Genomic DNA, 10,707 nt, shown 5'->3' with positions numbered 1-10,707 from the left:
TCTTTCTCTTCTGCTTTGAAAACCCGCGTCTTATAAATACGAAAACAATTTGGCCAATATCTGTACCTAAGGGCTTCATATATGCACACGACTTACCCTTTCTTCAAAAAGCAAATCGTACTTTCTTGTGCGATACTAATTTTCGTGAGTGTTACCACAATTGCTTGGCCGCATTTGAACCCAATGATAGGAGTTGCACAGGTCAAATGCTCAACCAAGCTAGCTCCTTTGGACCACGCCTTACCTTCTTAAGTAAGAGTTCATATCGCCTAGGCAAACCTAACGGTTTTATCACTTGCTTTACTATAGGTACTAGGCCTAGGGTTTCACTGTGTAGTATGAACGTTCGCATGGAGCCATTCAAGCTCCTCATCATGGGAATGCATATGTGCGAGAGAGAGAGAGAGAGAGAGAGAGAGAGAGAGAGCGCAGAGAAGAGACAGAAGCCCATTGCATATACCATACGTGGACTTCTTCTTGAGTCCTCAAATCAGCTTTGGTCTTGAACGCTCACAACTTTGTCAGATAAGTACACACTTGCAGCATTGATTTTTTAAGTGCTAGTCTTGAATCATGAGCTTTGTGAGAGAGACTAGTATGCTAAAGGCTTTTGTAACCGAGTGAGCACATGTGCGCAATTCTGCACATGGTGAGAATACGGGTACTGGCCAGGTTTATGGCATTAAGCAGGTTTATCAAGACTTTAGGGTTGTTTAGGTGCGTGTAAAGAATGTTCTTTTGTCTTAAGTGGTATTTATGAGCTGAGTATTGTTTGGATTGTCCTTGATGAGCCCTCAGGGGATCCAATGTTTGGAGGTAGATAACTATGCATCAAATGGATGCTAGTGGAAAGGCTACACAAGTTGTCTAATATTTGTATGACCTAGGGATTGGAGATGTCTGCATTTTCCTTTGCTGATTTGAGATGTATGAGTATGATGTAGCGGAAGATCGATTACGCCTTTTTGTCATTAAGTAGAATGGGTGCTGGATGCTCCTTTTGATTGTTGATCATTGTATGTTTTGTTGATTGTTGATGGAAAATTTTTAGTTGTAGGCAATACCATGCGTACTTGGTGCTTGGAATGTTAGCTAGACCTGATCTTGGACACAACATTGGTGTAGATTTAAGCGTGGTCCCAGTTCTCATGTCATCTTGAAAAACTGTGTACTTACATCAAATGACAGACAGCAACAAGTGTTTGGGGTGACCTTACTTTATATGTGGCTACTTGAATTTGTGAGCTTGTGCTCTTTTGGTGTACTCTTTCATGTTATATGTTAGCATTGTCTTAGCTCATTTTAATACGCTTTTTGTTAGGGTGCTATTTGTTTTGGAGTAGTAAGTAAGAGCCTTGAGAGCTCATCTCTGCTTTTAATGCCATGAACTTGAGCCAATACTCAAGTTCTTGCGATCAATTGGAGGTAGCAAGTGGACCGTTTGCAGCGGATTGAGAGTGGATATCGAAAAGACCTTGCTCTAATGCAAGATTTTCTAGTTAGTAAATATGAGTTGAGATTTGCAGTGAGATTGTTTCAGGTTATGGAGTTGGCTTGATCAAGCGGACACACGTTGCTAAGGCATCTACATCATTAGATTTGATGATTCGCCTTTTGTATATGCCACCAAAGTGGAAATCTCATGTCTTTGTGAAAGCTTAAGTGAAAAACCCCATGCCACTCTCAAGAAGCATCAATGCTATTGTTTTCTCACGATTTTCTTTTTTTGTATCAGTCCTCATGTATTGGGGGGAAAGCTAGTGACCTCGGAAGGAGACGATTTTTCAACGTTGTCTTGAGGCCAACTGGGAGTGGGGTAGATGGTATCATGCGCGTGTGTCAAAAGAAAGTTATAAGGTGGTGAATCTAATACAAGGTCTAAAGGTCTTGAAAAAAAGAGAGGGTACTACTATAGAATCTTGTCAAGGCAACACAATGTGGGTGTATCCCTAGAAAGGGCTAATCTCAGGAGATCCATCATCGGCCGCTGGCAGATCTCATCATTCTCCTCCATGGTAAGTAGTTTGATCGGGCGCCGTGCATGCTGGGCCAAAGTGATCCGAATGCTTTGACACAGCCTTCGTCGATGCTGTGTAGTCCTCCACAGTCGTCCGCGTTTGGATCTCCCTAGCTTGGTCACTCAATTGATCAGTGTGCCTCTGCTGTGGAGAATGTGGGCTCCGCTATGGTAGAAGCTACTGTGGTTGTATAGCGTTTGCTCCAAAGAAGCCTGTGATTCGTCTCTAGGATTGGCTAGCCTCTCCTCTCATGAGGCTCTCTCTATGTCTGTGCAACTCAAGCAAAAGCAACCCCAAGCATCTCTGGTCCTCGTACCCCATGATTCTAGAGAGTGGTCCAAAGCCCTCTTTGTTTAGGCAGTGGAAGCGGCCTCGAATCTCATAGTAGACTGGGTAGTGGCATGTGCAGTGCAACTCTGTCTTAGGCTCCATGTGGCATAGGGGGCATGTTTTGGCCTCTGCTGGCACTCCGTTGTATCTCCCAGTCTCGACTCGAAGCTGGTGTGAAGATGTGCGTATTTGGCCTATAGCACATCGTATCCCATGAGACAAGTGGGTGTCCATGTATCTGGGTCTCGTCACAAAGCCGTCCTCCGTAAGGTGGAGAAGATGCTCTTTGTAGAAAGCCATCTTTGTGCCCAGCTCCTGTGCTGGTTGTATCCAAGTCCTCCTGGTGTTTAGTCGAGTCAGGTCTTGGCGGATGAGCCTGGTGATCTTTGACTGTGTAAGAGTCAGAGAGGGTGCATCCAGTGAGTATTGGAAGGGGGGCAATCTGTCCATCCTGAACCCATGTGCTTGAAACCATGATGTCATCTCCCCGTACCAGCCTGCTGTATCTCCCTGCATAGCTAACTGTTGAGAGGACTCAAGTGCTAGGCGGGCATATCTGTCTCTGGGAAGGTCCCACAGGCGGTGTATAAAGGAGAGGAGACTGATTTGGTGAGTGCCATTCACTAGTGGGGGGGGGGCAGCTAGCTTTGCTCAGATAATGTCATGTGTATTGATGCCTTGGCTCTAGAAGCCGTGAGATCATAGAGACCAGAGGCTTCTCCATGTCCCCCCATCCATGACCAGAGGATAATGAAGGAGCAGGAAAAGGAAGAGACAGCTTCGTGCCATATGTTGTCTATCTTGATGCGGACAGAAGCAGAATGCTCATGCTGCATATTATATGTAGATCTGATGGCTTGGCTTCAGTCTATTAGGAAGGGAACCAGTGTGCAATTTATATTTCGGTCATGTGGTGAGGCTAGGCATTATACTTACAGGCTTTGTTGCCAGAGCAAAAATGTGTAGGCTTTAAGTCATTTTGGATAGCTATGATGTGTCTCGTTCTCTGTATTGTGCTTTTGATTGTCTCTGTTTGCTGCTGCTCAGATATGCTATCTCGCAGACAACTGGTAATGCATTAGGACGTAGATAATCTAGGCTTTTGGTGCTCGACGGTTCTGTGCCTTTGTTTAAACTCCTGACCTGATGCGTAATTTGATTTGAAAGAAAATTGTGGAAAACTGTAGCTTTGTAATTCTAGTAAGAATTGTTACTCTGACTCTTGCATTTATCCAGATATGGTATATATAACTCTCTGGCTTGGTAGGTGTCTCATTTGGCTCAAAAGGAGGTTGGAAAAGGAGCTCCATAGCTTTCAAATTTGAAGTTCTACAGTCACAGGGAGAAGGGGCCGTGTCACCCCTGTGCATCTTGCAGCGTGTGCCATGTTGCCGAACCCCTTACTCTTGCAGCTCCTTTGTCTCATTGAAGAAGATTGAGGCATGTCCAGCTTCATTGTCTTGTGCTCCTTACTGAACTAGTTGTGAAATCAGTGGATGCCTTGAAAGTGCTGCCCAGAGAGAGATAGATTCCACTTTCTGTCTCAGTGGTGAAATGAGATGGTGCCATGGAATCTATTATTACTGGTAGGTTTTAGCCAGAGTGGTCTTGGTCAACAGTATCTTCGACTGATGACCTGTGTGTTGGATGAAGGTGATGATCTCAACCATGTCAACTTGTTGGTGTCCTCTATAGCAATGCTAGACTTGCTGGAGGACACATTGACTTCAGCAATGGTATGCTTAATGTTAAATGTGATTCTTCACTTTGTAGAGCATTATAGTGCATGATGGACATTTTTGCTGTCGTCATCTGCATGAGACTGCAAGAATTCTCAAAGAGAAGAAGGCATGACGCTTGCACTGTGTTGTTGAGAGCTCTCATAGGTGCATGTAGGGTTCTTGCAGATGTTAGTTGCACTGCAGATGCAACAGAATGTCTCGCTGATATGAATTGGAATGAGGTTGATGCATGGGGATGTCGAACAATGATCACGCAGAATGACAATATCAAAGAAGTGGATCTGGGGAGTGCTCTTGCATATGGTAAAGAGAAGCAACTGTTTGCTATTTCAAAGCAATGAAATTTGGTCTGTCGTGGAAACGGTTGGGTTGGAGGATTGCATTATTGAGTTACCAATATGCAATGGCAGGGTTTTCTCAGACATATAGGTGTCCTCATGCATTGGGAGCTCAACCTTTATAGAAGCCAGTGCCATTGCTGCATATTTGATGTCTTCTTTTGCAACTAGCTGTGTGTATCTCAGGTTTACTATTTTCATTAGTGGGAGATTCACCTTGTTTCAGGAACATATGCATTGTATGCTTGAAATTTGGGGTTTCCTGTTTTCCTGAAAACATTGAAGCAGCTTGGCGGTAAGTAAGTCCCTTTTTTTTGGAGGTTACAAGCTGTAGGCAAAACCCCTCTACATACTTTCCATAAAAAGCCTTTGAATTTGAACTGGTTTGGAATTAACCATATAGCTGATAATACATCCAACCACTATTCAATGTGCATATGTAATCCCCACTGTTTATTACATCTTTCATCAATACAAGAGCTTGGTAAAGAAGATGAGTAAAAAATGGCAGAAGATGATTTCCACCAGTTGGTCGTACATCCTGGCAAAGTGCAGTCTCTATTTCTGTCTTCCAAGTTTGGTTGTCCAAAAAGAGGTAGGCTGAATATATGTGCTCACAGCTGGTGCTACAACCATCTGAACCTGATGCCACATTTGTATTGTCTTCTAGCTGTAGAAAATAGTTGCAACTCAAGGTAGAGTCCAACATTTGATAAATTTGAACAATACCCTTTTTAAAGAAGATAATAGCAGCTTTTCTCATCAATTTAGATGGAGGAACTTTAAATACAAAGCTCCAAAATACATTTTCAGCACCCAAAGAATTACCGTTGTACCTTTTTGCCTTCTCAATGCAAAATAGAGTTTTTTTTTCCATAATTTTACCAGCATATTGGAAATGTCAAACCCATTTTTTGGTGCAGCAGTTGAAAACAATTTATCCCAAGCATTCATATTCCAAACACCATGAAAATACACTACAGCTGGCTCAATCAATTTCCACAAGCATATAGACCAATCAGTAGTCATTATCCAACATGTGTTTTATGAGGCAAGCCCTTCTTGCCTGAGTATGTCACTTCATGTTTAGAAGATGCAAGCCACCCAGTTTGTATCGGAAGTTCATGTTTAGAAGATGCAAGCCACCCAATTTGTATGGGAAGGTAAGTTTATTCCAGGAAATCAAGGGACTGGCGACTGAATGAATTCTCCACAAAAACCTAGACATGGATGCGGTATATTTTTCCAACACTTTGTTAGACCAGTCCAACAAAGGCAAGTAGTACACCCTGTAAAGGATGAGAATGGATTGAACTGTCCTCAATCTAGCATGTAGGGGCCATTCATCACAGTACCTTTTCCACTATCCATTGTTGCAATTGGGTTTGTGACACACCCACTCCAATGTGGTATCCCAAGTGTCGGAATACATGGCCTTTTGGGTATCTCTTCCTAGATGGGATAAGAGCATTAAAATATAAGGTCAAGGACTTGAAATCCTAAAGAGCTTGTGATTAATTAGTGAATTGTAAATCATTAAGGGTTTAGAATGCATTGATGCTTTCATATTTTGCATTTCAATATCAATAAGTTCTAAGACAATAGGAAAATGATTAGATAGAGTAGTACCAACATCAACCTCCACTTTCTCCGAGTTTGGGAGCCAAGCAGAACCAACAAAGTAAGGTCTACCTAATCTGAACAAGGATCTTTGGTGGGACAGGGAGTGAAATGTAAATCATGTAGAGGAGCTAGAAGCATCAGTTTAGGCATCAATCAAATGAGCTTGGCTTTGCAAAGTGTCCCATTTAGAGCTTTCAATAGCTAACATTATAGTAGATAAGGAAGTGGTATGGTCTAAGGCGAGCACCACGTTAAAATCTCCTCCAAGCATACCTTGTGACCAGTTTAGTTTGGCAAGTCATGTCCACAACTCTATTCTACATGCAACCACACACCCACTCCAATGGGGTATCCCAAGTGTTGGAATACATGGCCTTTTGGGTATCTCTTCCTAGACCAAATGAGAGCATTAAAGTCCCTAGCTCAAATGTCTAACAAGGGCAGATTTGGTTTAGTTCAGATTTAACCCGAGGGTTAAAGCATATAAGTCCAACACTTTTATACATCTCAATACATTGATATTGTTTGCTTTGAGAAACACAACGGTATCGTCTGAAAACCCTTTACATGTTACTTGTTTAGAGCCCGTATGAAGAGTTTGCAGGTGCCCATTTGTAGCTAGGGAATCCAAATAGGAATACAAAGGGTGAGTTGCAACAACAAAGAAGAGTGGGCATATAGGATAGCCTTGCCTCACAGATCTTGCAATACTCACCTTATCAGAAAGTCTACCATTATTCACAATTCTAGAAAAGGCTTGCTTCCCCAACAAGTTAATGAAATGTCTTGTTTTGTGCCCAAACCCCATCTTCTTTAGTACACTTTGGACAAAGTCCCACTCCACTGTGTCTAAGGCCTTAACCAAATCAATTTGGAAAATAACCATGTCTTGCTTGGATTTTATAGCATGCTCTATACCTAGTTGAGTTGTAAGTATGTTATTATAACTAGATCTGCCACCAATAAAACCTGTTTGGGCAGGGTGAATGTGTTTTCTTAGCAATAGATTTAGCAATAGATAGCAATAGATTTAGCCAACAATTTGTGAAGAATCCCAACCATGGTGATGGGCCTCCAGTCAGCCAGAGTTTTAGGGAAGGTGTTTTTGGGGATCAGGTTTGAGGGCAAGGTCCATGCATTGAGATATCCAAATCACATTTAGCAATGGGCACACTATTACTTTCAATTCTCACCAAAAGGATTGCATAAACTCCTTTTTGATACTCCACAAATTCTAGGAGATTTTGTATTAGGTACTTTGCTCAAAGCATATTCCACTTCTGCCTCATTGAGTGCCTGCTCGAATCTGGTAGCATTTGTAGCCTCAATGCATGGGGTAGCTACACTCAAGAGAGAGTCAATAGCATTTATTCTTTTGGAAGATACATTTGGGCTTACATTTAGTAGAGCACTGTAATACTGTGTACATATGTCTAGAATTTGAGTTCCCTTGGTTATAGGAGGCCCATCACCACTATGAAGAAGTGGCAAATTCTATCTTCTTCTTTTGTACCTGAGCTTTTTTGTAAAAGGATTTGGATGAGTCTTTCCCATCTGCAACCACCGATTCTCTACATAGATATCTCTGTTTTTTACATTGAGCCATTTCCCAATCTAAAATTACATCTATAACAACAATTATTTCCTTGAGAAACAATGCAGCAGATTGTCTTTCATCTCTTTGCACAAGCTATTTTGCTCTTTCTCTGGCTTGCATGACCTTCTGAATACCTTTCTCAGCAATCAACTTACCAGCAGCTCTAATACATTTTTGCCTTCTACAAACTATACACATCCAGGCAGAAAGAGGGTTTGAGTTAGCGATAGATGCAGTATGAATAAGATCAAGGACCTGGTATCCTAAAGAGCTTTTGATTAAGTAGTGAATTGTAAATCATTAAGGGTTTAGAATGCACTGATGTTTTCATATTTTGCATTTCAATATCAATAAGCTATAACACATTAGGAAAATGATCAGATACAGCAGTACCCAAAACAACCTCCATCTTCTCCAAGTTTGGGAGCCAAACAGAACCAACAAAGTAAAGGTTATCTAATATGAACTAGGATCCTTGGTGGGACAGGGAGTGAAATGTAAATCCTACAGAGGGTTTAGCAGTAATAGTTTAGGCATCACCCAATGCTTGGCTTTGCAAAGTGTCCCGTTTAGAGCTTCCAAAGCTGACATTATAGTAGATAAGTAAGTAGTATGGTCTAAGGTATAGAATTTGTTAAAGTCTCCTCCACGCATACCTTGTGACCAATTTAGTTGGGGAAGCTATCTCCACAGCTCTATTCTAGATGCAACCACACACCCACTCCAGTGGGGTATCCCAAGTGTCGAAATACATGGCCTTTTGGGTATCTCTTCCCAGACCAAATGAGAGCATTAAAATCCCCAGCTGAAATGTCTACAAGGGCAGATTTGATTAAGTTCAGATTTAACCCGACTGTTAAAGCATATAAGTCCAACACTTTTATACATCTCAATACATTGATATTGTTTTCTATGAGAATCACAAAGGTATCGTCTAAAAAACCTTTACATGTTACTTGTTTAGAGCCCATAAGAAGAGTTTGCAGGTGCCCATTTGCACCCAGGAAATCCAAATAGGAATACAAAGGGTGAGTTGCAGCAGCAAATAAGAGTGGGCAGATAGGACAGCCTTGCCTAACAGATCTTGCAATACTCACCTTATCAAAAAATATACCATTAATCACAATTCTAGAAAAGGCTTGCTTCCCTAGCAAGTAAATGAAATTTCTTATTCTGTTTTCAAACCCCATCTTCTTTAGTACACTTTGGACAAAGTCCCAATCCACTGTGTCAAAGGCCTAGACAAACTCAATTTGGAACATACCATGTCTTGCTTGCAATTTATAGCATGCTCTATACCTAGTTGAAATGTAAGTATGTTATCATAATTAGATCGGTCACCAATAAAACCTGTTTTGGTAGGGTGAATGTGTTTTCTCATCGCAGATGCTATTCTGATAGCAATATTTTACCCTGCAATTTGTAAAGAATCCCCATCATGGTGACGGGCTTCCAGTTAGCCAGAGTTTTAGGGAAGGTGTTCTTAGGGATCAACTTTATGATTTCCTGCTTGAGGACATGATCCATGCATTGAGATATCCAAATCACATTGAACAATGGGCACACTATTACTTTCAATTTTCACCAAAAGGACTGCATAAATTCCTTTTTTATAGTCCACAATTTCTTGGACATTCTGTATTTGGTAATTTTCTCAAAGCATATTCCACTTCTGCCTCATTGAGTGCTTGCTCCAATCTGTTAGCATTTGTAGCCTCAATGCATGGGGTAGCTGCACTCAAGAGAGTCAGTTGCATTTATTCTTTTGGAAGATACAATTGGGCTTACATTAAGCAGAGCACTGTAATACTGTGTAGCTATGTCTAGAATTTGAGTTCCCTTGGCTATAGGAGGGCCATCAGAACTATGAAGAAGTGACAAATTATGTCTTTTTCTTTTGTACCTAAGCTTTTAATAAAAGGATTTGGATGAGTCTTTCCCATCTGCAACCACCCATTCTCTACATAGATATCTCTGTTTTTTACGTTGCTTGCCACCTATCTTATGATTTGGTCGCAACTCAAGGGAACCTGTCTCCCAATCTTGCCTAGCTTTGATAGCCATAAGCCAAGGTCTTCCAAGGATTAGCGGATAGCCCTCCCCCTTAGTTGGGATCACATAAGCATCAATTGAGATTGCCACACCAAAAGCTGAAACCTTCACTCCATTAACCTTTCCCACACAAGACACCCTTACATTATTTGCCATCTTAGCTTGTAAGGAAGTTTGCTCGTTTACTTCCAAACCCAACCTGTGCATTAATTTCTCTGTCATAACACAAATCTCGGCTCCACCATCTACGTACACATTGGAGACTCGCTGACTCTTAATCTCTGCATCAATGACTGGCACGATATCCTTCATGCCTCTTGCACTAATAGACCCAACTGACTTTGCCTTAGCCCTCCTGGTGTTGACCATCTTAGACCAGGTTCTACGCATCTTTGGGGAAAGGTGGAGGAGTTGCTGCCATGAAATCTTTGGTCCTTGCTTACTCACATCTGCTACCAGGTCGTAAGGTATGGATCCTACCCCAAGTGGAAAGTCTTCTACTCCTATGTGCCTCCTTGACCTACTCTTCCTTTTCTTGTCTCCTATCACTTGGGAGGAACCCTCATTCCCTTTACCCGGCTCTGAAGCTTCCATTTCATCAGTTCTTTGTCTCCTAACTCTCTTTATTGGCATGGCAACAGCTTCCTCCATTTTTTCTTTCCCTTTATCCTTACCATTGTCAAGACTTATGACAGAGACAGCCCTGTCCTCCCCTCCCGATGGTAGTGGAGGGATCTCTGCTGGTGCTTGTGGTGGTGGAGGAGGGGGTCTCAATATTTGGATTGGTGGAGCCACGTGTGCATTTTGTCCATTTAGTGGCCTAGCTCGAGGAGGAGTGACTTGCTGGCGAGGAGGCCGTCTTTGATTACCATTTCCTTGATAGCGTCGTGGATGGGGGCAATAATACATGCCGTGACCTACCTCTCCACAGTTGTAGCAAATGTACTCACGTGCTTGCCTTTGTCCTTCTTGTCTATTTCGTTCATTTCCTGGCTGGGGAGCCCTTA

At 42.0% G+C, this 10,707-nt stretch overlaps 1 long non-coding RNA gene across 1 annotated transcript; it reads left to right on the top strand.

Annotated features, from left to right (window-relative positions):
* The first annotated feature begins 226 nt into the window (after positions 1-226).
* LOC147419382 (uncharacterized) lies at positions 227-4,920 on the top strand. The gene is made up of 2 exons (XR_015187127.1): positions 227-4,084; positions 4,256-4,920. It is a non-coding gene; the product is annotated as an uncharacterized LOC147419382 (long non-coding RNA).
* Positions 4,921-10,707: the final 5,787 nt, after the last annotated feature.

This window comes from Adiantum capillus-veneris, chromosome 29 (genome assembly GCF_014529385.1).
Source record: "Adiantum capillus-veneris isolate H3 chromosome 29, ASM1452938v2, whole genome shotgun sequence".
Lineage (NCBI taxonomy): Eukaryota > Viridiplantae > Streptophyta > Polypodiopsida > Polypodiales > Pteridaceae > Adiantum > Adiantum capillus-veneris.
Note: the sequence above shows the minus strand (reverse complement) of the source record. Positions and strands in the feature narration are given on the sequence as shown.